This window comes from Oncorhynchus clarkii, chromosome 20, assembly GCF_045791955.1.
Source record: "Oncorhynchus clarkii lewisi isolate Uvic-CL-2024 chromosome 20, UVic_Ocla_1.0, whole genome shotgun sequence".
Lineage (NCBI taxonomy): Eukaryota > Metazoa > Chordata > Actinopteri > Salmoniformes > Salmonidae > Oncorhynchus > Oncorhynchus clarkii.
Window position 1 is genome coordinate 43,664,683 of NC_092166.1, and position 23,964 is coordinate 43,688,646.

Consider the following 23,964-nt stretch of genomic DNA (forward strand, 5'->3'; position numbering starts at 1 on the left):
TGTTCACTGAAAACTTCTTCCTCTCTAAGGAGGTGGAGGGGAGGAGGTAGAACATGTTCATAGTGAACAACAAGCATACTACTACAGTACATGGTGGCTACTAAGTCTGCACAGGGACTTATTACTATTATTATACCTTTATTTCAACAAGGAACACAGACTGAGACCAAGGTCTCTTTTACAGCTGGGCTCTGCGTATACATGTTTACACATACAGTTTAGGTACAATGATTAAAAAACTAAACTAAACAAGACAAACAAAACCATCACAGATAACACAAAAAATACAGCAACAGATTACATTTACACATAGGTTATTCCAGGACTATACCCTTATTGTCACAGTGAACAAAAGTCTATACTGTTTCTGTGGTGTTGTTCCTTTTAGAGTTCACAACATATAGGCTAATAAACATGTACAAAGGCAATTTCATTTTAGAACAACAATTTAAAAGAATACAAGTTAAAACAATGGAATAAAATATAACAACAATATTTAATATTGTGAAGGTCTCACCAGCATTATAGGTAGGCTATAATACAAATAGGATGCTCAAAAAGTTAAAATACCTATTTTCTCTTAAATAACACATACTTTAGTTATGCACATGCCAGGATTAAATTTCAGACCCAAAAGCATTCTTACATCAGTTTAAACATTGACCATTATGAGAGAGTGTGCTAACCAAAGGCAACATTATGGCAATGGTACGTCTCAAAGCACAGTTAAATTATTAAGTATAAAAATAATGAATCATTATGTGGGATCAAAAGCAATTTAAATCTTGAGCGTAAGAATGCCACACCATTCGTATGTTTGTGTGAGGGGACACACACAAACAAACTCTAACACACATTTTTTAGTTGTAATGTTTGAATAATTTTTGTTGTATTGTTTGTATATTGTTTGTAGTATTATACATTTGTGTGACTGTCCTTGTATATCAGTGTATCAATGTTTTGTTACTTGTCATGTTGTGTTTTTTGTGGACTCCAGGAAGAGTAGCTACTGCCGTTGCAAAAGCTAATGGGGATCCAAATAAACAAATGAAATAGTCTTATTCGTCGCTCACTGAATAAAAACTCTAGCATATACTGCCACCTTGTGGTTAAATTCGGTACATCAACAATACATTCCATTGAAATTAGTACTCATCAGCCACGTGAGAAATGTATAAAAGGCCACATAAAAAATGTAATCATGCTGAGAGCAAAAAATGCATTATCTGTAACTAAACACCAGCTTAATTTTAATACTGTACGTAAATTGTACTGAATATTTGTGATAATTAGCAGGTTGCAAAAGGCGACTAATAAACTTCCACTGTGAAATAAATGTCAACATTTTGGCATCTTGTTTCATAAATTAACATCTTGAATGCAATGCTTATAAAATATGGTTAATCTCACCATCCATGCAGCAGGTGAGTGGACATACTGTATCTACAGTATCCTATAAATAGTGGATGTCTAAAGAAGAATTGTGTTGAAAGAGGATAGTGCTATACATGGTGTTTACATGGTGCCTGTCTGGTGAAGGATCTGGTTTTGACCTGCATTAGACTATTTAATGATCACAAAATGCAAGTCATATTGTCCTATGAACCACTGATATTTTGTGTTTGAGCATAGTTCATTGACTGCATAAAGTGTGAACGTGACTAAACCTAGGACACCAAACTAAACAAAAAGGTCAGTAGCAGTCCAGCACAGACACACAAATGTATCACATCCGCATTTGTTTGTGATTCCAGTCCGAGTCAATCATCATCCACCACAATCACATTCACGTTCAGCTGGTACTCAATGGTGGCCCGTCAAAGATGTTTCTCTTGGTGAGCTTATGTCCATAATGCAGGGCTTGGATTTGGCTCCTCGGTAAGACATAGTCCCACATGTTGAGGTCGGTCACCTCCCCCACAAAGCTCTGCAAAGCCTCCAGGTCTCCAATGTGTTTGTCTGCTCTTGCCCCAAGAGAACGGTCCCCTTGGGCCGGATAGTGTAGCCCGGCTTGTACAGCTGGTAGGTGCTGCGGCGGCCGTCCACCCAGAAGGCAGCCAGCCCAGTACGGGACTCCCAGGTGAGGCAGAGACTTGTTTTGAAGGTGGTGATGGGCGGCAGGTGGAAGAAAGCGCTATCGCCGCTCAGGTAGAAGGCGATGCGGCCATCTTTCTTGTGCCACACGTTGAGCTCGTCGTAGTCGGTGGTGCGGTAGGCAAACAGGATGATCTGCCGCTCGACTTCCAGCTCAGTGGCCACACGCATGCACAGAGTGAACGTGCGCAGGACCATTTCCTTTTGGGGGATGAGCACCATGAAGCTGAAGTCTGTCTCATACGGAAAGACCAGTACCTTCCTGCCCAGGTCAACTGTAAACAATACCACAAACAAAATCATCAACAATAACATCATCAACTTAGAGCTGAAGATGACAACAGTATTGTAGCAAATTAACTGACTGGAACTTGAACCTGGGTTCCTCTGACTGTCAGTCCAACACCGGTGATACAATCTTCGGCAAAATCATTCGCAAGGAGATTCCTTTAAAAATATTATTTGAAGATGATAGGAGATGATGATATCATCTTCAAATAATATTTTTGCAGGAATCTCCTTGCGAATGATTAGGAGGTCCAGACCCCTTGACGGTCATTACGTTGTACTACGGTCACAACAGTATAAAAACAGCTTTACATGAGCTCACTTGAGGAGGTATGCACACGTAATGCTTTGAAAGTATTATGATATGAGCTATTGGATCTACTATTTGGGATTTTACCAATAACAATTGTATGACATTATTTTCTGTATCTTCTATAAAATAGTTATGTGATACAAATAAATAATAATAGCTAGTATAATCCAAATTATTCCTCTATTTTCCATAGCCTACCAACCAAAACATACCTTCATTGGCTAAGGTGACACTGACGATACCCAGTAAGACTACGGCACTGGCAGCTATCTTTTCACTTGAGAATATCTACCACAGCAAACACATATCATAATGGCAAAAGATGCCACAAAGTAATTGTGAAAATAATAAATAGTAGTAAATACATCATATAGTATAAACTGCATATTCTATAACGAAATGCCTCAACACAAACAAAATACTAACATAATTGCTCTATGATGATTTAAGGCTGTATTTCCATTGAAAAGCCTTGTGATGCTAGCTCACTGTCATGCCTGTCTATTCTTAATGCCATGGGTCTATACTCCTCTTCCCTCAAGGTACCAGATCATTACATCACTTCAATGTGTGATGACAATGGATCCAGTGTGTGTGAGGGTGGCTTGGGTTTGGGTGATACTGGTCTGTTTGTGTTGACTGACACACGCGTGCAGATGTGCACACACACACTTTGACCCCCATTCCGGGAACATCTGATTGTGGGTGAGTGTGCCTGTCAAGTAATGTAATGACTGTGTTTTGAGTTAGGGTGGCCTCTACAGTTGAGCAACCTCATGGTATCTTGAGTATGTACATTTTGTATTGACCTTTACTGATTTCAGATTGACATGTTGATTAATCTACATACAACTTTATTGTCCATCGAAGCAGAACTCGTTTTTTGCAGTCTGCTTTTTAATTCCCAACCTGGGCAGGACACACAAACTTCAGATGCTGGAAGCAGGTCAAGCAGCACTCCTGGAGCAGTTTTCAAACCTTTCCTAATCTTGATAATTTTTTTGAATACTCACTTATGTCACCTTTGGAATGCTCAGTGCCGCTCAAATAAATAAATTCAATAGCACATGGTTACATCTTACACTGAGTGTACAAAACTTTAGGAACACCTGCTCTTTCCATGACATAGTCTGACCTGGTGAAAGCTACGCTCCCTTATTGGTGTCACTTGTTAAATCCACTTCAAATCAGTGTAGATGAAGGGGAGGAGACAGGTTAAAGAAATATTTTTAAGCCTTGAGACAATTGAGACATGGATTGTGTATGTGTGCCATTCAGAGGGCGAACAGGCAAGACAAAAGATTGAAGTGCCTTTGAACAGGGTATGGCAGGAGGTGCCAGGCAGGATGTGCCAGAGTGTGTCAAGAACTGAAACACTGCTGGGTTTTTCACACTCAAGTTTCCCATGTGTATCAATAATGGTTCACCCTCATCATGAGTAAGGAACTATGAAAATAGTTCAAATAAACCATATTTAATCTATAAAAAACATTTGTCGGAGAAAATAGATTTTGCAGTATGGTTGAGATGTGATGGAAGTAATTACAACTAAATCAATTAATAGGGACATCACAGAATTGATTAAATTGAGATTTTTTTTTAATGAAAAGCTAAAATGTCTTGAGTCAACAAAGTATTCCACCACTTGTTATGGCAAGCCAAAATAAGTTCAGGGGGTCAAATTTGCTTAACAAGTCACATATGTTGCATTGACTCACTGTGTTCAATAATAGTGTAACATGACATTATAACGTTTAACATTATTTTTGAATGACTTACTCATCCCTGTACCCCACACATACAATTATCTGTAACGTCCCTCAGCTGAGCATTGAATTTCAAACACAGATTCAACCACAAAGAACATTGAGGTTTTCCAATGCCTCACAAAGAAGGGCCCCTTTTTGGTAGATGTGTAACGTAAAAATAAAAAGCATTCATTGAATATCCCTTTAACCTCTTACTTCTACCCCCTCCTTTTTCGAAAATTCTGTTAAAAATCGCGCAACTTTTCAGCGTCCTGCTACTCATGCCAGGAATATAGTATATGCATATGATTAGTATGTGTGGATAGAAAACACTCTGAAGTTTATAAAACTGGTTAAATCACGGCTGTGACTATAACAGATCGTGTGTTTCATTGAAAAACGCAAGAAAAACTGCTCTCTGAAAGCTAAAAATAATTTCCATAAGTCACTTCCACCAGTTGTTAAAAGAGAACAGAATTTAATATCGATCTGCCTGAAATTCATACAAATTCCGCACGATGGCGCCATTGTCCTCATTTTCAATTGAATTAATTGTTGGAAAATCCATCTATCTGACCTCCATTTTCCCAGTCTTCACCCGGATGCAGTTGAAGAAGATATTAGAAGCCATTGTTTTGCAAGTGAAGACCTATTGAAAAGACATCGCCCTGTAATCATTTTGATAGATTATAAACGTTTACTAATACCTAAAGTTGGATTACAAAAGGATTTCGAAGTGTTTTGTGAAAGTTTATCGTCGACTTTTTTAATTTTAAAAAATTACGCAGCGTTTAAAAACGATGATTTTTTCTGAATGACACAGCTTCCATACAAAGCTATTTTGGGTATATATGGACCGATTTAAACGAAAAAAAGACCCAATAGTGATGTTTATGGGGCATATAGGAGTGCCAAGAAAGAAGCTCGTCAAAGGTAATGAATGTTTTATATTTTATTTCTGCGTTTTGGGTAGCGCCGGCTACCGCAAAATCTGTTGTTTACGTGTCGTGCTGGCATTTTGGGGGGTGCATGCTATCAGATAATAGCTTCTGATGCTTTCGCCGAAAAGCATTTTAAAAATCTGACTTGCTGGCTAGGTTCACAACGAGTGTAGCTTTAATTCAATACCCTGCTTGTGAATTTTGATCAAAGATTGAGTTGTAACGAGTACATTTAGCATTTAGCGTAGCGCATTTGCATTTCCAGGGGCATACTTGAGACGTCTGCGTCTCAAGTATGGTCAAGAAGTTTTAAGCATGGTGAAGTTATTAAATACATTTTGGATGGTGTATCGATACACCCAGTCACTACAAAGATAAAAGCGTCTTTCCTAACTCAGTTGCCAGAGAGGAAGGAAACCCCTCAGGGATTTCACCATGAGGTGAAACTTTAAAACCCTTGTGATAGGAAAAACATTTGGATGGAAAAATATCATTGTGGTTATACCTAACCTAATTGACAAAGTGAAAAGAAAGACACCTGTACAGAATAGAAATATTTCAAAACATGCATCCTGTTTGCAATAAGGCACTAAAGTAAAGCTGAAAAAAAAATTGCTAAGAAATTAACTTAACAGTGCATCGGAATGTTTTCAGACCCCTTGACCTTTTCCACTTTGTTACGTTACAGCCTTATTTTAAAATTGATTAATTAATTCCCCCCCCCTCATCAATCTACACACAATACCCCATAATGACAAAGCCAAAATTAGTTTTTAGACATTTTTGTGAATGTATTAAAAATCTAAAACTGAAATATCACATTTACATAAGTATTCAGACCCTTTATGCAGTACTTTGTTGAAGCACCTTTGGCAGTGATTACAGCCTTGAGTCTTCATGGGTATGACGCTGCAAGCTTGGCTCACCTGTATTTGGGGAGTTTCTCCAATTCTTCTTTGCAGATCCTCTCAAGCTCTGTCAGGTTGGATGGGGAGCGTCACTGCTTAACCCTTTTCAGGTCTTTCCAGAGATGTTCGATCGGGTTCAAGTCCGGACTCTGGCTGGGCCACTTAAGGACAGTGAGACTTGTCCCGAAGCCACTCCTGCGTTGTCTTGGCTGTGTGCTTAGGGTTGTTGTCCTGATGGAAGGTGAACCTTCGGCCCAGTCTGAGGTCCTAAGCGCTCTGGAGCATGTTTTCATCAAGGATCTCTCTGTAGTTTGCTACGTTCATATGCCTTTTACAGAGGAGTGGCTTCCGGCTGGCCACTACCATAAGGGCCTGATTGGTGGGGCGCTGCAGAGATGGTTGTCCTTCTGGAAGGTTCTCCCATCTCCACAGAGGAACTCTAGAGCTCTGTCAGAGTGACCATCGTGTTCTTGTTCACCTCCCTGACAAAGGCCCTTCTCCCCAAATTGCTCAGTTTGGCCGGGCAGCCAGCTCTAGGAAGAGTCTTGGTAGTTCCAAACTTCCTCCATTTAAGAATGATGGCGGCCACTACGTTCTTGGAGACCTTCAATGCTGCAGATATTTTTTGGTACCCTTCCCCAGATCTGTGCCTCGACAGAATCCTGTCTTGGAGCTCTACAGACAATTCCATCGACCTCATGGCTTGGTTTTTCCTCTGACATGCACTGTCAACTGTGGGACCTTATATAGACAGGTGTGTACTCCTGTACTCCCTGTTCACCCATGACTGCTTGTCCATGCACGCCTTCAACTCAATCATCAAGTTTTCAAACAAAACAACAGTAGTAGGCTTGATTACCATCAACGATGAGACAGCCTACATGGAGGTGATGGCTCTGGGAGTGTGGTGCCGGGAAAATAATCTCTCACTCAACGTCAACAAAGGGATGATCGTGGACTTCAGGAAACAGCAGAGGGAGCACCCTACATCGATGGGACCGCAGTGGAGAAGGTGGAAAGCTTCAAGTTCCTCGGCGTACACATCACTGACAAACTAAAATGTTCCACCCACAAAGACAGTGTGGTGAAGAAGGTGCAACAGCGCCTCTTCAACTTCAGGAGGTTAAAGAAATTTGTCTGGACACTTAAAACCTTTACAAACTTTTACAGATGCCCAATTGAGAGCATCCTGTCGGGCTGTATCACCGCCTGGTACGGCAACTGCACTGCCCACAACCGCAAAGCTCTCCAGAGGGTGGTGTGGTATGCCCAATGCATTACCGGGGGCAAACTTCATGCCCTCCAGGACACCTACGCCACCCGATACCATAGGAGGGCCAAAAAGATCATCACCACCCGAGCCACTGCCTGTTCACCCTGCTATCATCCAGAAGGCGAGGTCAGGTACATCAAAGCTCGAGAGTCTGAAAAACAGCTTCTATCTCAAGGCCATCAAACTGCTAAACAGACATCACTAGCACATCAGAGGCAGCTGCCTATAGACATAGATTAGGAATCACTGGCCACTTTTAGAAATGGATCACTAGCCACTTTAATAATGGTTTCTGTATCTAGCATTACTGATCTCATTTTTTATAAACTGCACTCCACACTATTCTACGGTATCTTAGTAACTTTAAATTGTGTTTACATATTGCATCTTCCATTTAATATGTATATACTGCATTGCATTCTATACTACACCACTAAATGTTAAACAGCCATCTCCAGCACATCAGAGGCTGCTGCCTATAAACATAGATTAGGAATCACTGGCCACTCATCATCACAATGATGATCAATAGAAACAGGATGCACCTGATCTCGATTTCAAGTCTCATATCAAAGGGTCTGAATACTTATGTAAATAAGGTATAGTTTTTTTGTTCTTAATACATTTGCCAAAAAAAAATTTAAAACTGTTTTTGCTTCGTCATTATGGGGTATTGATGAGGGGAACAAAATATTTGGTACTGGGGTTCCGATGGCCAACAGCCAATGAAATTGCAGGGCGCCAAATACAAATCAACAGAAATCTCATAAATCAAATTTCTTAAAAATACAAGTATTAGGCACCATTTTAAAGATACAATTCTCGTTAATCCAGCTACAGTGTCTGATTCTCCACAAACGTGGAGTGTCTGAAGCTCCACAAACGATTATGTTAGGTCACCACCAAGTCACAGAAAAACCCAGCCATTTTTCCAGCCAGAGAGAGGAGTCACAAAAATCACAAATAGAGCTAAAATTAATCACTAACCTTTGATGATCTTCATCAGATGACACTCATAGGGCTTCATGCTACACAATACATATATGTTTTGTTCGATAAAGTGCATATTTATAGAAAAAAAATCTCAGTATACTCTAGCGTGTTACGTTCACTAGTTCCAAAAACATCCGGTGATATTGCAGAGAGCCACATAATTTTACAGAAATACTCATTATAAATGTTGATGAAAATACAATTGTTACACATGGAAATATAGATACACTTCTCCTTAATGCAACCGTTGTGTCAGATTTCAAAAAAACTTTATGGAAAAAGCATAATCTGAGAACGGTGTGAAGAGCCCAAACCAGCCAGAGAAATATCCGCCATGTTGGGTTATACATTATTCATAAATAGCACTATAAATATTAACTTACCTTAGATGATCTTCATCAGAATGCACTCCCAGGAATCGCAGTTCCACAATAAATGCTTGTTTTCTTCGATAATGTCCATAATTTATGTCCAATTGCTTCTGTTGTTAGGGCGTTTGGTAAACAAATCCAAAAGCACGATCTGGTCCATTCGGGACAAAAAGTTTAAAAAGTTATATTACAGGTCGAAGAAACTTGTCTTTAGGATGTTTTTATCATAAAAGTTCAATAATGTTCCAACCGGAGAATTCCATTGTCTGTAGAAAAGCAATGGAACGAGAGCTACCTCTCAAGTGAAAGCGCATGACTGAGAATGAGGCTGGAGGCAGACCACTGACTCAAAGAGCTCTCATCCGGTCCCACATCACAGTAGAAGCTTGAAACAACGTTTTAAAGATGGTTGCTATCTAGTGGAAGCCTTAGGGACTACAAAATAACCCATATCCCACTGTGTATTTGATAGGGGTGAGTTCAAAAACTACAAACCTCTGCTGGGGTTCACACGCTCAACAGTTTCCCATGTGTATCAAGAATAGTCCACCACTGAAAGGACATCCAGGCAACTTGATACAACTGTGGGACGCTTGACACATTTTAGCGTCCATGCCCTGACAAAGGTATTTATTTAACCTTTATGTAACTAGGCAAGTCAGTTAAAAACAAATTCTTATTTACAATGAGGGCCTACCAAAAGTCCTCCTGTGGGGATGAGGGCAGGGAAACAACAAGAGAGACTACATAGAGGCCTAAAGACAACACAGCATGGCAGCAACATGTGACAACACAGCATGGTAGCAACAACACGGTAGCAACACAACATGGCAACAGCACAAGATTGTACTAACACAACATGGTATCGACGCAAAAAAAATGGTACAGAACATTATTGGGGACAGAGAAAAAGCACAAAGTGCAAGAAGATAGAAAGAACAATACATCACACAAAGCAGCCATAAGTGTCAGTAAATGGAGAATTTAGGTTATTTTGACAGCAAAAAAAATATAATATATTATATTATATAAAAATATATTTTATATTTGAGATTCTTGAAAGCCTTGACAGCTTTGCACACTCTTGGCATTCTCTCAACCAGCTTCATGAGGTAGTCACCTGGAATGCATTTCAATTTCTTTCCTTAATGCATTTGAGCCAAATCAGTTGTGTTGTGACAAGGTAGGGGTGCTATACAGAAGATAGCCCTATTTGGTAAAATACCAAGTCCATATTATAGCAAGAACAGCTTAAATAAGCAAAGAGAAAACGACAGTCAATGATTACTTTAAAAAAAATCTTATTGATCGGTGTCCCATCTACGGGACAGTTGTTGCCCAATATGCATAATGTGACTAAAATGTTGTATAAAATCCCAGAACCACACCTAGTGAATGACCTGCTGGGACCAAAGTAACAAAGCCTTCCATCAGTAACACACTACGCCGCCAAGGACTCAAATCCTGCAGTGCCAGACGTGTCCCCCTGCTTAAGCCAGTACATGTCCAGGCCCGTCTGAAGTTTGCTAGAGAGCATTTGGATGATCCAGAAGAAGATTGGGAGAATGTCATATGGTTCGATGAAACCAACATATATAACTTTTTGGTAAAAACTCAACTCGTCGTGTTTGGAGGACAAAGAATGCTGAGTTGCATCCAAAGAACACTATACCTACTGTGAAGCATGGTGGTGGAAACATCATGCTTTGGGGCTGTTTTTCTGCAAAGGGACCAGGACGACTGATCCGTGTAAAGGAAAGAATGAATGGGGCCATGTATCGTGAGATTTTGAGTGAAAACCTCCTTCCATCAGCAAGGGCATTGAAGATGAAACGTGGCTGGGTCTTTCAGCATGACAATGATCCCCAACACACCGCCCGGGCAACGAAGGAGTAGCTTCGTAAGAAGCATTTCAAGGTCCTGGAGTGGCCTAGCCAGTCTCCAGATCTCAACCCCAAAGAAAATCTTTGGAGGGAGTTGAAAGTCCTGTGTTGCCCAGCAACAGCCCCAAAACATCACTGCTCTAGAGGAGATCTGCATGGAGGAATGGGCCAAAATACCAGCAACAGTGTGTGAAAACCTTGTGAAGACTTACAGAAAACGTTTGACCTCTGTCATTGCCAACAAAGGGTATATAACAAGGTATTGAGATAAACTTCTGTTATTGACCAAATACTAATAATGTGATTTTCTGGATTTTTTTCTCTCATTTTGCCTGTCATAGTTGAAGTGTACCTATGATGAAAATTACAGGCCTCTCTCATCTTAAGTGGGAGAACTTGCACACTATATGTGGCTGACTAAATACTTTTTTGCCCAACTGTATATAGCCTAATTATTGTTATTTTATTGTTACTTTAGTTTATTTAGTAAATGTGGGTACAATGATGTATTCAATCAATGCACCCACACTGCTCGCGCACGCCAATGAGCATCTGCATAGCCAGGCACTAAAATGGAACTTGGTTCTATTTGTGATGCTTGACACGCTGCTAGTCTCACCTCTCCCATCCCCTCATTGGTTTTTAGGAGCATATACCCACGTGGGTGATTGAAAGATGAACTGAGGTCCACACTCGTCGGTAATGCACCTTAATGTTAGTTGCCAACTGCCATATAAAGTCAAAAGAAGAAGCCTAAAGGAGGAGAGATTACTAGAAACTAACTGGGTTTACACTTTTACCTTGTGCATTTCAGGTATAATAACCCAATGTTTATATCCCAGGACAAATTGGCTAGCAACAGCAAGCTAGTTAAATTGCAATAAATGTTTAATGATTTTCGACCTGTCCCCCAAATTAATACAGTTGGTTTGTTTTGATATTTGAACCTGCGTGTCTGATCGCGTCTGGTGTGGGTGGACAAAAATCAACATTCGGTCTTGTCAGCATGTAACTCTTATTGAATTATTGATTAAGGGCTTGTTGTATCCAGCACATGACAAGTAGAGTTTGATTTGTGATCAATGGTGTTGTCCATTCATATATACAGTCATTTGCTGCAATGCAACACCAAAGAGTTTCTTGACACAGACTAAACAGAACAGGTAGGATTTTGAAAATTCAATGAGAAGTGAAAAATTCTTACTTAAAATGTTAATTTTCTCCAAATTTAAAGGCACAGCCTAGATTCAAACCAATGTCTAAAATAGTTTAACATGTTATTAGTCCAACCTCGCGAAAGTGACAAACTGACACATTATCATCTTCGTTAAAAATAACTTTATATCGAAGGAGTGCCTTTGATTTCACGGCCTGAACATGCGCAGTTCGGCCAGAGCACTATGCATAAGGTAGTACAAATGGATCATGTTACAGCATCAAAGGGAGCAAATTGGAAGCAGAAGATGGAGACAGATTGAAGGAATAAGGTAGAAAAAATATTGTTTATAATAATCATTAATTTACACTACTGTTATCATATATTTACTTAAAAATACAATAAAATGGATGTCTAAGAATGGTTATTTTATTCACGGTCTTCATCCATAATCATTGCTTACAATTACCATTCCAGCCCTATTGAACAAAAGAGAAAATGCACCGTCAAATTGTAATGCATTAATTAACCAGACATTCCTAAAATTTGCATCAACATCTCAACAGTTGTATTCTCACTAGGGCTGATCCCATTTAATCGACTGGTCGATTTGCTGTTGATCGACCAAGATTTTTTTTAGTCGAGCAGTAGCAAAAAAGTGTATGGCACACGAGACACCAGTCTGATTCACACCTATCTCAGTGGACTAATCCATTGCGGAGGCAGCGGGAAGGAACAGTGCAAAAAGGGGAGTGTGGCTAATATGCACAATGTCTCTCTCCAGAATGCACTCTCTCCCGCTAATTTGTGCACGTTCATTGTTTCATTGTGTGCCCTTTGATTGTTAGTGTCTATCAATTCCCCCATGACATATATCAACAGAAGAACATTTACCTTTAATTGCCATAATTACATCGTTCTCATTGTCGAAGTGGACACATTGTTTGCTACACCTGTGAGAAACAAATGTTGGATGATTTCATTACATTTACGAGTTGTCAATTTATTCATTGTCTTTTGTTTGGAGGGCTCCTGTCAATGATGAGTAAGGACATACCACACCTGATTACGCATAGAAGTAGCCCTAGGCTATAAATGTGCCAATTTGGTACTCTGAAGTATTTCTGATTATCTTAACGCCACTGAGCTGTGGAGCTTCTCAAAGTAGTTTTCTTCACCTCAAAACAGCAAGTAAACGAAGTCTGAGAATGACACTAGTTCCTCAACATATTAGAAAAATCTTTCCAGCTCTCTACCTTTTGATAACCACTTGGCGTGAAAGGGAGAAGGAGGATGATCGAATAGAGTTTTTCCGCCTCTATTCAGGCTGTCTCATTTCATCAAACAGTGTGCTTAAAGCATCAGGCAAGCTCAATGAATATACAGTTGAAGTCAGAAATTTACATACACTTAAGTTAGTCATTAAAACTCATTTTTCAACCACTCCACAAATGTCTTGTTAACAAACTATAGTTTTGGCAAGTCGGTTAGGACATCTACTTTGTGCATGACGCAAATTATTTTTCCAACAATTGTCTACAGACAGATTATTTCACTGTATCACAATTCCAGGGGTTCAGAAGTGTACATACACTAAATTGACTGTGCCTTTGAACAGCTTGGAAAATTCCAGAAAATGTCGTCATGGCTTTAGAAGCTTCTGATAGGCTAATTGACATAATTTGAGTCAATTGGAGGTGTACCTGTGGATGTATTTCAAGGTCTACCTTCAAACTCCTTGCCTCTTTGCTTGACATCATTAAAAATCAAAAGAAATCAGCCACGACCTCATAAAAAAATGTGTAGACCTCCACAAGTCTGGTTCATCGTTGGGAGCAATTTCAAAACGCCTGAAGGTACCACGTACAATAGTACGCAAGTATAAACACCAGGGGGCCAACATACCACTCAGGAAGGAGATGCGTTCGGTCTCCTAGAGATGCACGTACTTGGTTAAAAAAGTGCAAATCAATCTCAGAACAACAGCAAAGGACCTTGTGAAGATGCTGGAGGAAACAGGTGCAAAAGTATCTATATCCACATAACTTGAAAGGTCGCTCAGCAAGGAAGAAGCCACTGCTCCAAAACCTCCATTAAAAAAAAGCCAGACTACTGTTTTCAACTGCACATGGGGACAAAGATCGTACTTTTGAGGAAATGTCCTCTGGTCTGATGAAACAAATATAGAACTGTTTGACCATCGTTATGTTTGGAGGAAAAACGGGAAGGCTTGCAAGCCGAAGAACACCATCCCAACCGTGAAGCACGGGGGTGGCAGCATTATGTTGTGGGGGTGCTTTGCTGCAGGAGGGACTGGTGCACTTCACAAAATAGGATGGCATCATGAAGAAAGATAATTATGTGGATATATTGAAGCAGCATCTCAAGACATTTGTCAGAAAGTTAAAGCTTGGTCGCAAATGGGTCTTCCAAAAGGACAATGACCACAAGCATACTTCCAAAGTTGTGGAAAAATGGCATAAGGACAACAAAGTCAAGGTATTGGAGTGGTCATCACAGAGCCCTGACCTCAATCCTATAGAAAATTTGTGGGCAGAACTGAAAAAGCGTGTGCGAGCAAAGAGGCCGACAAACCTGACTCAGTTACACCAGCTGTCAGGAGGAATAGGACCAAATTTACCCAACTTATTGTAGGAAGCTTGTGGAATGCTACCCGAAACATTTGACCCAAGTTAAACAATTTAAAGGTAATGCTACCAAATACTAATTGAGTGTATGTAAACTTCTGACCCACTGGGAATGTGATGAAATAAAGAAAAGTTGAAATAAATAATTCTCTCTACTATTATTCTGACATTTCACATTCTTAAAATAAAGTGTTGATCCTAACTGACCTAAGACAGGGAATATTTACTAGGTATAAATGTGAAAAAAAGTGAAACTGAGTTTCAATGTATTAGGCTAAGGTGTATGTAAACTTCTGACTTCAACTGTAATTGATTTTAAACCACCAGACAAGCTCAATGCATATAGTTGATTTTTTTAAAACAGAGTTTCTATATGGAAAAATACCCGTTTTTAAATTGAGCATTGATTGGTCGAAAGAACAGACTACTTCGGGCCACCAAGAGAGATCTTCTAATCTCAATTTTTTTTTAAGAAAAAAATATTTTAAAAATACATTAAAAAAATTGTATCAGGGACAGCCCTAATTATCACACATGATTATTAATGTGTAGCAACTCATTGAATGTCATACAAGATGATTCTGGCAATGAATTTGGCAATGAATTCTGGCAATGAATTTTGCTCATACACTAGTATGATTATCTGCCCAAAAGCCTAGCTCCCGGTCCCTCCCTCACCTCTCCTTCTCTGCTAGGATAAGTTTGGTGAGATATGCATGCAGCTTGTTCTCCTGGTTGATGCGCTTCTCCTCAATGCTATTCCAGCGCTTCTTCTTAGCGACCCGCAGGGCACTCGGGATGTCGTCTCCAAAGTTCAGTCTCTGCTCCTTGGCCAGATTGTAAGCTGCCGACAGAAAAGGTCCAGACATGAATGTAGTCCATTGAAAACAGTAATACTGCCTCAGAGATGCCTAGTACTGGGTATAGTTAGAATGTTGACAGCATTATAAATTGCACTCGGCCCAATACTGCACATCTACAGTGCATTCAGAAAGTATTCAGACCCCTTCACTTTTTCCACATTGTTATGTTACAGCGTAACTCTAACAATATATTAATACATTTTTCCCCTCAATCTACACACAACACCCCATAATGACACAACAAAAACAGGTTTAGAAATGTTTGCAAAAACAGAAATACCTTATTTACATAAGTATTCAGACCATTTGCTATGATACTCGAAATTGAGCTGAGGTGCATCCTGTTTCCATTGATCATCCTTGAGGTAGTTCTACAACTTGAAGGCCTCTCACATGAGAAACAATATTTTCTGGGCTGATGAAACCAAGATTGAACTATTTGGCCTGAATGCCAAGTGTCATGTCTGGAGGAAACCAGGCACTGCTCATCACCTAGCCAAAATCATCCCTACAGTGAAGCATGGTGATGGCAGCATCGTTCTGTGGAGAGGTTTTTCAACAGCAGGGACTGCGAGACTAGTCAGGATCGAGAGAAAGATGAATGGAGCAAAGTACAGAGAGATCCTTGATGAAAACCTACTCCAGAGCGCTCCGGGCCTCAAACTGGGGCAAAGGTTCACCTTCCAACAGGACAACGACCCTACGCACACAGCCAAGAAAACGCAGGGGTGGCTTCGGGACAAGTCTCAATGTCCTTGAGTGGCCCAGCCCGGATTTGAACTTGATCAAACATCTCTGGAGAGACCTGAAAACAGCTGTCCAGCAATGCACCCCATCCAACCTGAGACCTTGAGAGGATCTGCAGAGAAGAATGGGATAAAGTCCCCCAAATACAGGTGTGCCAAGCTTGTAGTGTCATACCCAAGAAGGATGTAATCACTGCCAAAGGTACTTCAGACCCTTTACTCAGTACTTTGTTGAACACTTAAATAAATGTGATATATTTACAAAAATATATATATTTTAAAAAGGTGTGACATTATGGGGTATTGTGTGTAGATTGAGTTTTATTTTTTTTAATCCATTTTAGAATAAGGCTGTAAAGTAATACAATTTTGAAAAAGTGAAAAAGTCTGAACTTTCCTAATGAAGGAGGCATAAAAAGACTGTTCATATAATCGTATTCATTACACACTGGGACACTTTGTGCCTGATTCCGGCTCGAGTTAAGCATGGGAATTGCGTTCCAAATACGCTTTCTATGCACTTCTCTCCATGCCTATTGTGACGAATTTAAGCATGAATAGCATGCTATTCGCCTGCTAATCATTTTGGGAGGAGATTGAATAAATTAATGTGTGGCAGAGATGTCTAATGAAAAGCCGTATTCTGGCCATGCCTTAATTCTCTAATTTCACCACCTTCACGCATGAGGAAACCATGAATATGGTCCAGCAAATCTATTGACTCCAAGTGGAAAAATCATCTACTTTATTTTTTCCGATTGCAATAACACCATTGTCCAAGCACCATAATTTGCAGCTTGATAATAGCTAGGTAATTAGTCATATTTTTTGGATAAGAAAATTGTAAATATAAATTGTTTAAATGTAAATATATTTGACCTTATAGTCGCTGGAGACAAAGGTGCCAGTCATATGGCAGAAAACTAAAGCATATCAACTTATGTTTATGAAATGCCGTGCCATTATGCAGAATTTCAATTGTACGGCCTTTTAACTTGCAGGGATGGACACTCTTGAATGTCTTAATTATAGGCTACCCCGACTTTGTCTCCTATTTCTATCATGTTAAATATTAACCACTATCAGTATCGACTGTGAGTAGGCATAATAATAACACTTATTCAACTGCCAATTTACTATTAGTTTCCATCAGTAGGTATAACCTAACCTAAGTTTGGTTTACCTTAATTTGCTTCCTCTGTAAACGCCGTCACGGCCATGTGGCTATTGCTAAGGATCATTAGTAACAATTGATAACATAAAAAAATAAAAGGCTAATTAAATCGTTTATGGAGCGGAACACTGATTAAGACAGCAGTTTGAACCCGATGTATGGCACCATACTTGGCTGTGTCATCACCCAGTTCCATGGTTGGTGCAGGCAATAGATGTGGGTATAGCTATTGTACACTATTCTCTATGTACACAAATATTCCAACATTACCACAGGTTAAATAAGTGAGTGTGGCAATTTTTAGAATGAATCAAACCACTGTTTACTTTCTTTCATGCCGAAAGGTTCTCCAAGCTATTTTTTTATGATTCATAAATACTTTCCTAACCCTAAATAATCTACAAGATCAGAGTATTTCTTTTAAATCTACCAACTGGTGTTGAAACGGAGATAAATATGCATATATTTAGATATCTTTCCTTCATTGATCCATAATATTCTGAACCCGTTCTCTCAATATATTCTATTGAGTCTGTTGACAAAAACCAAAGTGAAAAGGTGTACTGTATTTAAAGGGATGACTTATTAAGACAAATGTACTGAAAACCCTATTGAATAAAAACTCCACGAGAACATCTGTTGGCCAGCCAGTGGGAAGGTTTCTAGCAGTTCAATTACACTTATTTGGCGTGCGCAAGTGAACCACGCCTATAAAAGCCTGTTACGCACCTTAATAAGGTTACTCTGAATACCAACTACTAAAAAGTATATAGGAAAGGCGTAATTTCCTAAATCGGACCCTTAGTGAATACAGGCCCAAACTTAATCTGTGTCTAGGAAACTGGCCTTGAGGGTTGGTCCTGACCTCTCTGCAGGTTGCCGATGGCCTCGTTGTAGTTCTCCAGCTTTGGGCTTTGACAGAATGGGGGTCCAGTTCCAGCGCGTGCTTGCAGTCCGCCAGGGCTTTGTCGTTCTGCTTGCAGCTTCACTTGGCACAGAGTACGGTTGGTGTAGTACACCGCCACTGAGGGGTTACGGTTCTGTTGGCAAGATGTATACACACACACAGGTGCAACCACGCACGTTAGGCCTACATATTGCACAAGCTATTTTTGTAAGAGTGCATCAGACCAAGCTACTTCTATTCTGACATCTATTCAGAGTAGGTGAATAGGACAGTGTCAATATCTCATATCATATAGACTTTCAGTCATCTGAAAAGGTGTGTAGACATTTTACATCATCATTCCCCTTAAGAGCAGTAGCTTGCTACTCACTATGGTTTTGCTGTAGCAGGTGGCAGCTTCCTGGTACTTGCGGCAGAGGAACAGTCGGTTGCCCTGCTCCTTCAGGTCCTGTGCTGTGGAACTCTTCTCTGGGCTGCTAGCCATCTTCTCTGGTGGCTCTGCAGCGCCCGCTGCGCACTGTTTCCCTGTCCTGTTCCCCGTCTCTCCGGCTGGCTAGCTGTCAGGTGAAAGAATGGCCCTGTTCTTTGTCTTCTCACAAACTACAAAAGAAAGATAGGCAGCATCAGCAACAGTCGATGCGTTGCTGCTGCATGTGGTGAGGTGCTGTTGCAACTCATACATTGAGCCCTCACATTTCACTGGCTAGCTAGTTATGCAGCAACATATGGTTGTGCAACTAAGATGCTGAAGTCAATGGTTGAGACGCATTAAAACCAGTCATTATCGGGCACACCACCTGGCCATGACCACACTGAAAGGACTGTATGTCAAAACTACGCTAACTAGCTAATGGCTGACGTTGCGCCCTCCCTCAGTCCCTGTGTCACTACACAAAACAAGGTAGCTAGCTAGCTAGTTGCGTTGGCAAAGACCGTGGACTTTCCCCATTGGTTTGCTGATATGGTTTACTGAGTCAAACGTCTGCTACAATGCAACGTCCAAATCCCACAGCTAAGCAACGATGCTAACGCTAGCCCAATAGTGGAGTAAAATTAGCCTAGCGTTACTCCTTTTTTCCAATGACCTTAGGTACATGTTATATTTAAAGGGAGAATTAGCTCTGGAAGCCATCTAAACGTGAATCGATTCTCAGTTGCAGTAACGTTACGGTTCTTGAAATAAATCCCTCTAGGTTCATATCACATCAAAATAATTTCACGAATGCAAAAAATACACACCTACTGTACACGGTCTTAACCGGTTAACACAAAACAGTATTTTTCAGTAACAACACGTTTGTGGCGTCTGTCTTCACACAGCAGGCGTATTCGGAGAAACAGATTGCTAATTAGCTCAGGTAGTCCACTCTGTCTTCCGTAAATAAGCGCTGTGAGATGGAAACATGGTTGTGTGGGAACCCCAGCCCTATAAAGCTGTGTATCAATTTAAATTTTAGTTTTTTGAAAATATGTTATCACGGATATGAAAGATAAGGTGATGCTTGTTTAATGTTCAGAACTCCCCCTCCAGAATACGCCTCTTCACCCAATGATTTAGCCACATGTATGTCTAATGTAACCTTATCTCATGATGATAAAGTCAAGCGTTAGCTAACAGCTAGCCTAGCTCAAATTTCGGTTATTAAACTAACGTTACCTAGCTACCGATTAGTGGTGAACTACACACAAAAACAAACATCTTTAACCTCACCCTTTCAAATGAATTTCATATACAGACGATTGATGTGCCAGTATATTTCAATTTCAAGTCTTAATTGATTTGCTTTTCCCATTGAACTGTAACTATACTATAACAGAGAGCTAAGAGCTAGCTAGTTTGTTGTCATGCTGACGTCGGAAATACGACGGAGCACCGCGAGGTAAGATTCAATAACAAAAAAGTTACCAATACCCCAAAACCAATCCTTACCATTAGTAGTTTTATGGTAGAAATTGCCTCAAGGTCATATTACATCATGTTAACAACAAGTGTTTGAAATATTTTGGAAATTATGTTTTGCTGATAAAATACTGTAACGACCCTGCGTTTATAAGCGCGGAAATCGACTCTGCCGCACGATCACCTCGGCGTCCTATCCAAACATGCAATTTCACTAGAGGCACGCATTTCCCAAAGTGTTTGAAATCTTTTGGAAATTATGCTTTGCCTGTTAAAATACGTAAAATTGATTTCCTCAAATATTATAAAAGATCTCCGAGGTTGAAATTCTCCAAATGGCACTTCATTTCAGTTGTGTTGTAATTTTATGATAGAAATTGCCTAATGTTAATCACCAATGTTGGATAACTGACTAAAATGATATTTTGTGAGTAAAATACATAAAATTATTTCTATTATTATTGAAAAAGATCTCATGGTTGAAATTCTACAAGTTATACCTCCATTCTGTCCTTTAGTAGTGTTTCTGTAGAAATTGCCTCAAAAGTCATATTATATCATGTTAATCACCAATGTTGGAAATCTGACTAAAAGGATATTTTCTGAGTAAAGTACACAAAATCGTGTAGTAGTTTTATGGTAGAAATATTCTCATGTTCACGAAAAGTGGTTGAAAACTTTTGGAAGTTATGTTGTTGTTTTTTCCCCCCTTTTTTCCCCCAATTTCATGGTATCCAATTGTTAGTAGTTACTATCTTGTCTCATCGCTACAACTCCCATACGGGCTCGGGAGAGACGAAGGTCGAAAGCCATGCGTCCTCTGAAACACAACCCAACCAAGCCGCACTGCTTTTAAACACAGTGCACATCCAACCTGGAAGCCAGCCGCACCAATGTTTCGGAGGTGCCACGTGTGTGCACCTGGCAACCTGGTTAGCGTGCACTGCACCCGTCCCGCCACAGGAGTCGCTAGTGCGAATCATATTGCAAATGTACAAAACATCACGAATCACGATGTGTGGCCTTATCTCCAAAACGGAAAAGACTTTGAAGACGAAACTTGGTGAGCATAGGTTTGGCATAATGGGCAGTTGGCCCCGAACAAGATGGCGTCTAGACCTCAACGGTTTTTGAGTTATGGCCATTTTTCTGGGATTAAAGGTCCAAAATTAAAATAGAGCAATAATTTTTCCGCTTCATGTCAAAGTCAAGGAACCTCCGGTGTCAATAAAAAAAGAACCAGCCTTTATCTATCGTCATTTAAGGGAATTCGTACAATGTCAAATTGGTGATGTTCAAAAATCTTTTTTTTTTTTTTTTTTAAACAGTTACAGATCCAGTTGCAGCGTGTTCATACAAATCTTTTTAAAGTGTGCTTCGGAGTTCTACGAGATTTCTGTGATTTTCTGTGATTTTCTGAAATAACACACACTCACTAAACACTCCGTAAATAAGTCAGTTCTTAACATAAAGACTTAAAACTCAAAATTCTATAATTGCCTACCCCATGTGTTCACTTTCAGCTTCCTGTGTAAACCGGAAGTGTCTTAAAATGGTGTCATAGGTGTTGTTTCCAAGGGTTAAAAAGGTCAGATCTTTTCAAAACTTCATATGTGTGATTAGGCAACCCCCATGAACTGTAAATCATTCATTTCTCCCAACAGATGTCAAAGAAAAGCTCTCTCTCTCTCACACACACACACACACACACACACACACACACACACACACACACACAGCAAGGATGGAGTGACAAAGTGCGGTGCTTAAAGACACACAGAGCCTGCAATGTCATTTCCATATTCTCTAGGCCGTTCCGAGTTCAACGAGATGCCCCGCTTGACCGTAGCTCGCTCTGAGTGCAGCGACCGTGAAAAAAGTAGGCCCAAAATGAAGCCTGGCCCTAAATGTCATTTGCTTTTGGGTGACAGTGAGAGAAGCGTTAGGGTGAGAAGCACAATTCGACCTCAGGTACGTTCCTGAGGTCCTCCCGATCTGTGCAAGCCTAACCTTGACCGTGTGGCATTAACCCTTAACAGTAAAACAGGGTTTTTTTGATCTCACAGATTACAATGACATCTCTCCCCATAGGAATACATTGCCTGCTCCTCTAAAGTCAACCTGAAGCCTATGTGGGTTATGAATGCCTTATGAACCTGTCTTCAATGACAGTCCATCAGGACACTATGAGGTCTACCTGTGTCGATTCTAAGCTTCCTGAAGCAACCGGAAGTGGTTAAAATCACCCTAAACGTGTTTTTCCATACCCAACCAGCAGTTTGTGATAAATAGTGCATTCAACCCTGTGTAAATCGGTCAGTTCTTAACATAAACACTTAAAACTCAGGATTCTGTAAAGGCATACCCCAATGAGGATATGTGTTTACCTATAGCTTCCTGTGCCAACCGGAAGTGCCATAATTGGTGTCACAGGGGCTGTTTCAAAGGGTTAAAAAAGTCAGATCTTTCCAAAACTTAATTTGTGTGATTAGGCAACCCCCATGAACTGTAAATCAGTCATTTTTCCCATAAAATTTCAAAGAAAAACTAAATCACACACAAGCACAGCTTAGAAGGAGGGACACATTGGGGTGCGTAGAGATATACACTGCCTGCATTAGTTAGCTTTGTTCGAGCTAAAAAAGAACCGTCAGACCTAGAGTTACGAAACTTTAGAAACCTGTTCTAGACCTCAGGTCGATAGTGCGTGGTGAGGTACGTGGCTCTAGAAGGTTCTCGGACCGAGAAACACGAAAATAACGACATTTTCACAGTCGCAAGACTAGGTGCATTGCGACCGCCTCGGCCCATATAGACGGACCCCAACGTTTCTGTCCGATAGCTCATTCAACGACCCCGTAGTCATGGAAAAAAGTGGATTTTTAGCACCGATTAGGGTCTTGCTCGGGCACCAAATGACCTATCGAGCCGAAACTTGGGATTCGGGGTCGCCTCAGCTAGGCCTACACATAACATCAGAACTGGACCCGCAGCTAGACTGTAACTACATGTTTTACGTTTTTATTATGGTTTAAACAGTTGGTGTCGTGAATTTTGGGCCAGCTCTGAATTATGTGATAGTTGGCTACTTAACGAGTTGGAAAAAGTGGGTTCGTGATTCGTGATGGTAAAATACCCATTGAAACATATTGCAAATGCACGTGCACATGATGAAATCAACACAACGAGTGATGGAAAGGAGCAAATATCACTGCCCGGCCATCCTGTGTTCATCAGGCCAGTCAATTTTGCATTTCTGCAGTATTTTTGAGCATGTCAAATTCGTGATGGTAAATGGCAAAAGGACATAACATCCTGATTTGGCATTTTCAAATCTTTCATTTGGACATTTCTTATGGCATTTGGCCAAAAAAAAGTGACTTTTGACCATGACTTTTGACTTCCTATGAAATCATATTGCAAATAGAGAAAACATGTGCCTTATGCACAAGTAAAACCATTTTTTTTTTAAAATTATGATAATAAAATATGACTAAAGTATGTTGATACAGTTCTTATACATGTGTAATTGACAAAAAAATCGAAAGAATTTCGAAAAACGGTCCAGATTTTTTTTTCACTTTTTCAAAATTTTGCTTTTGGATGTTGACTTCAAACCACGGTGGAGCGCGCTCGCCACCTGTTTGATTTTTAAAGTGTTACACCTGGCATTTGCCATATGGCATTTGCAATCAACTTTGAACAAAACGACGCCGAATTGAGTGGTATTGGACACGTGTATATGGTTTATCAAGTGC

At 40.1% G+C, this 23,964-nt stretch overlaps 2 pseudogenes; both read right to left on the bottom strand.

Annotated features, from left to right (window-relative positions):
* Positions 1-682: 682 nt before the first annotated feature.
* Positions 683-15,407, bottom strand: LOC139376390 (C-reactive protein-like; annotated as a pseudogene).
* Positions 12,401-20,202, bottom strand: LOC139376391 (E3 ubiquitin-protein ligase CHIP-like; annotated as a pseudogene).
* Between the last annotated feature and the right edge of the window lie 3,762 nt (positions 20,203-23,964).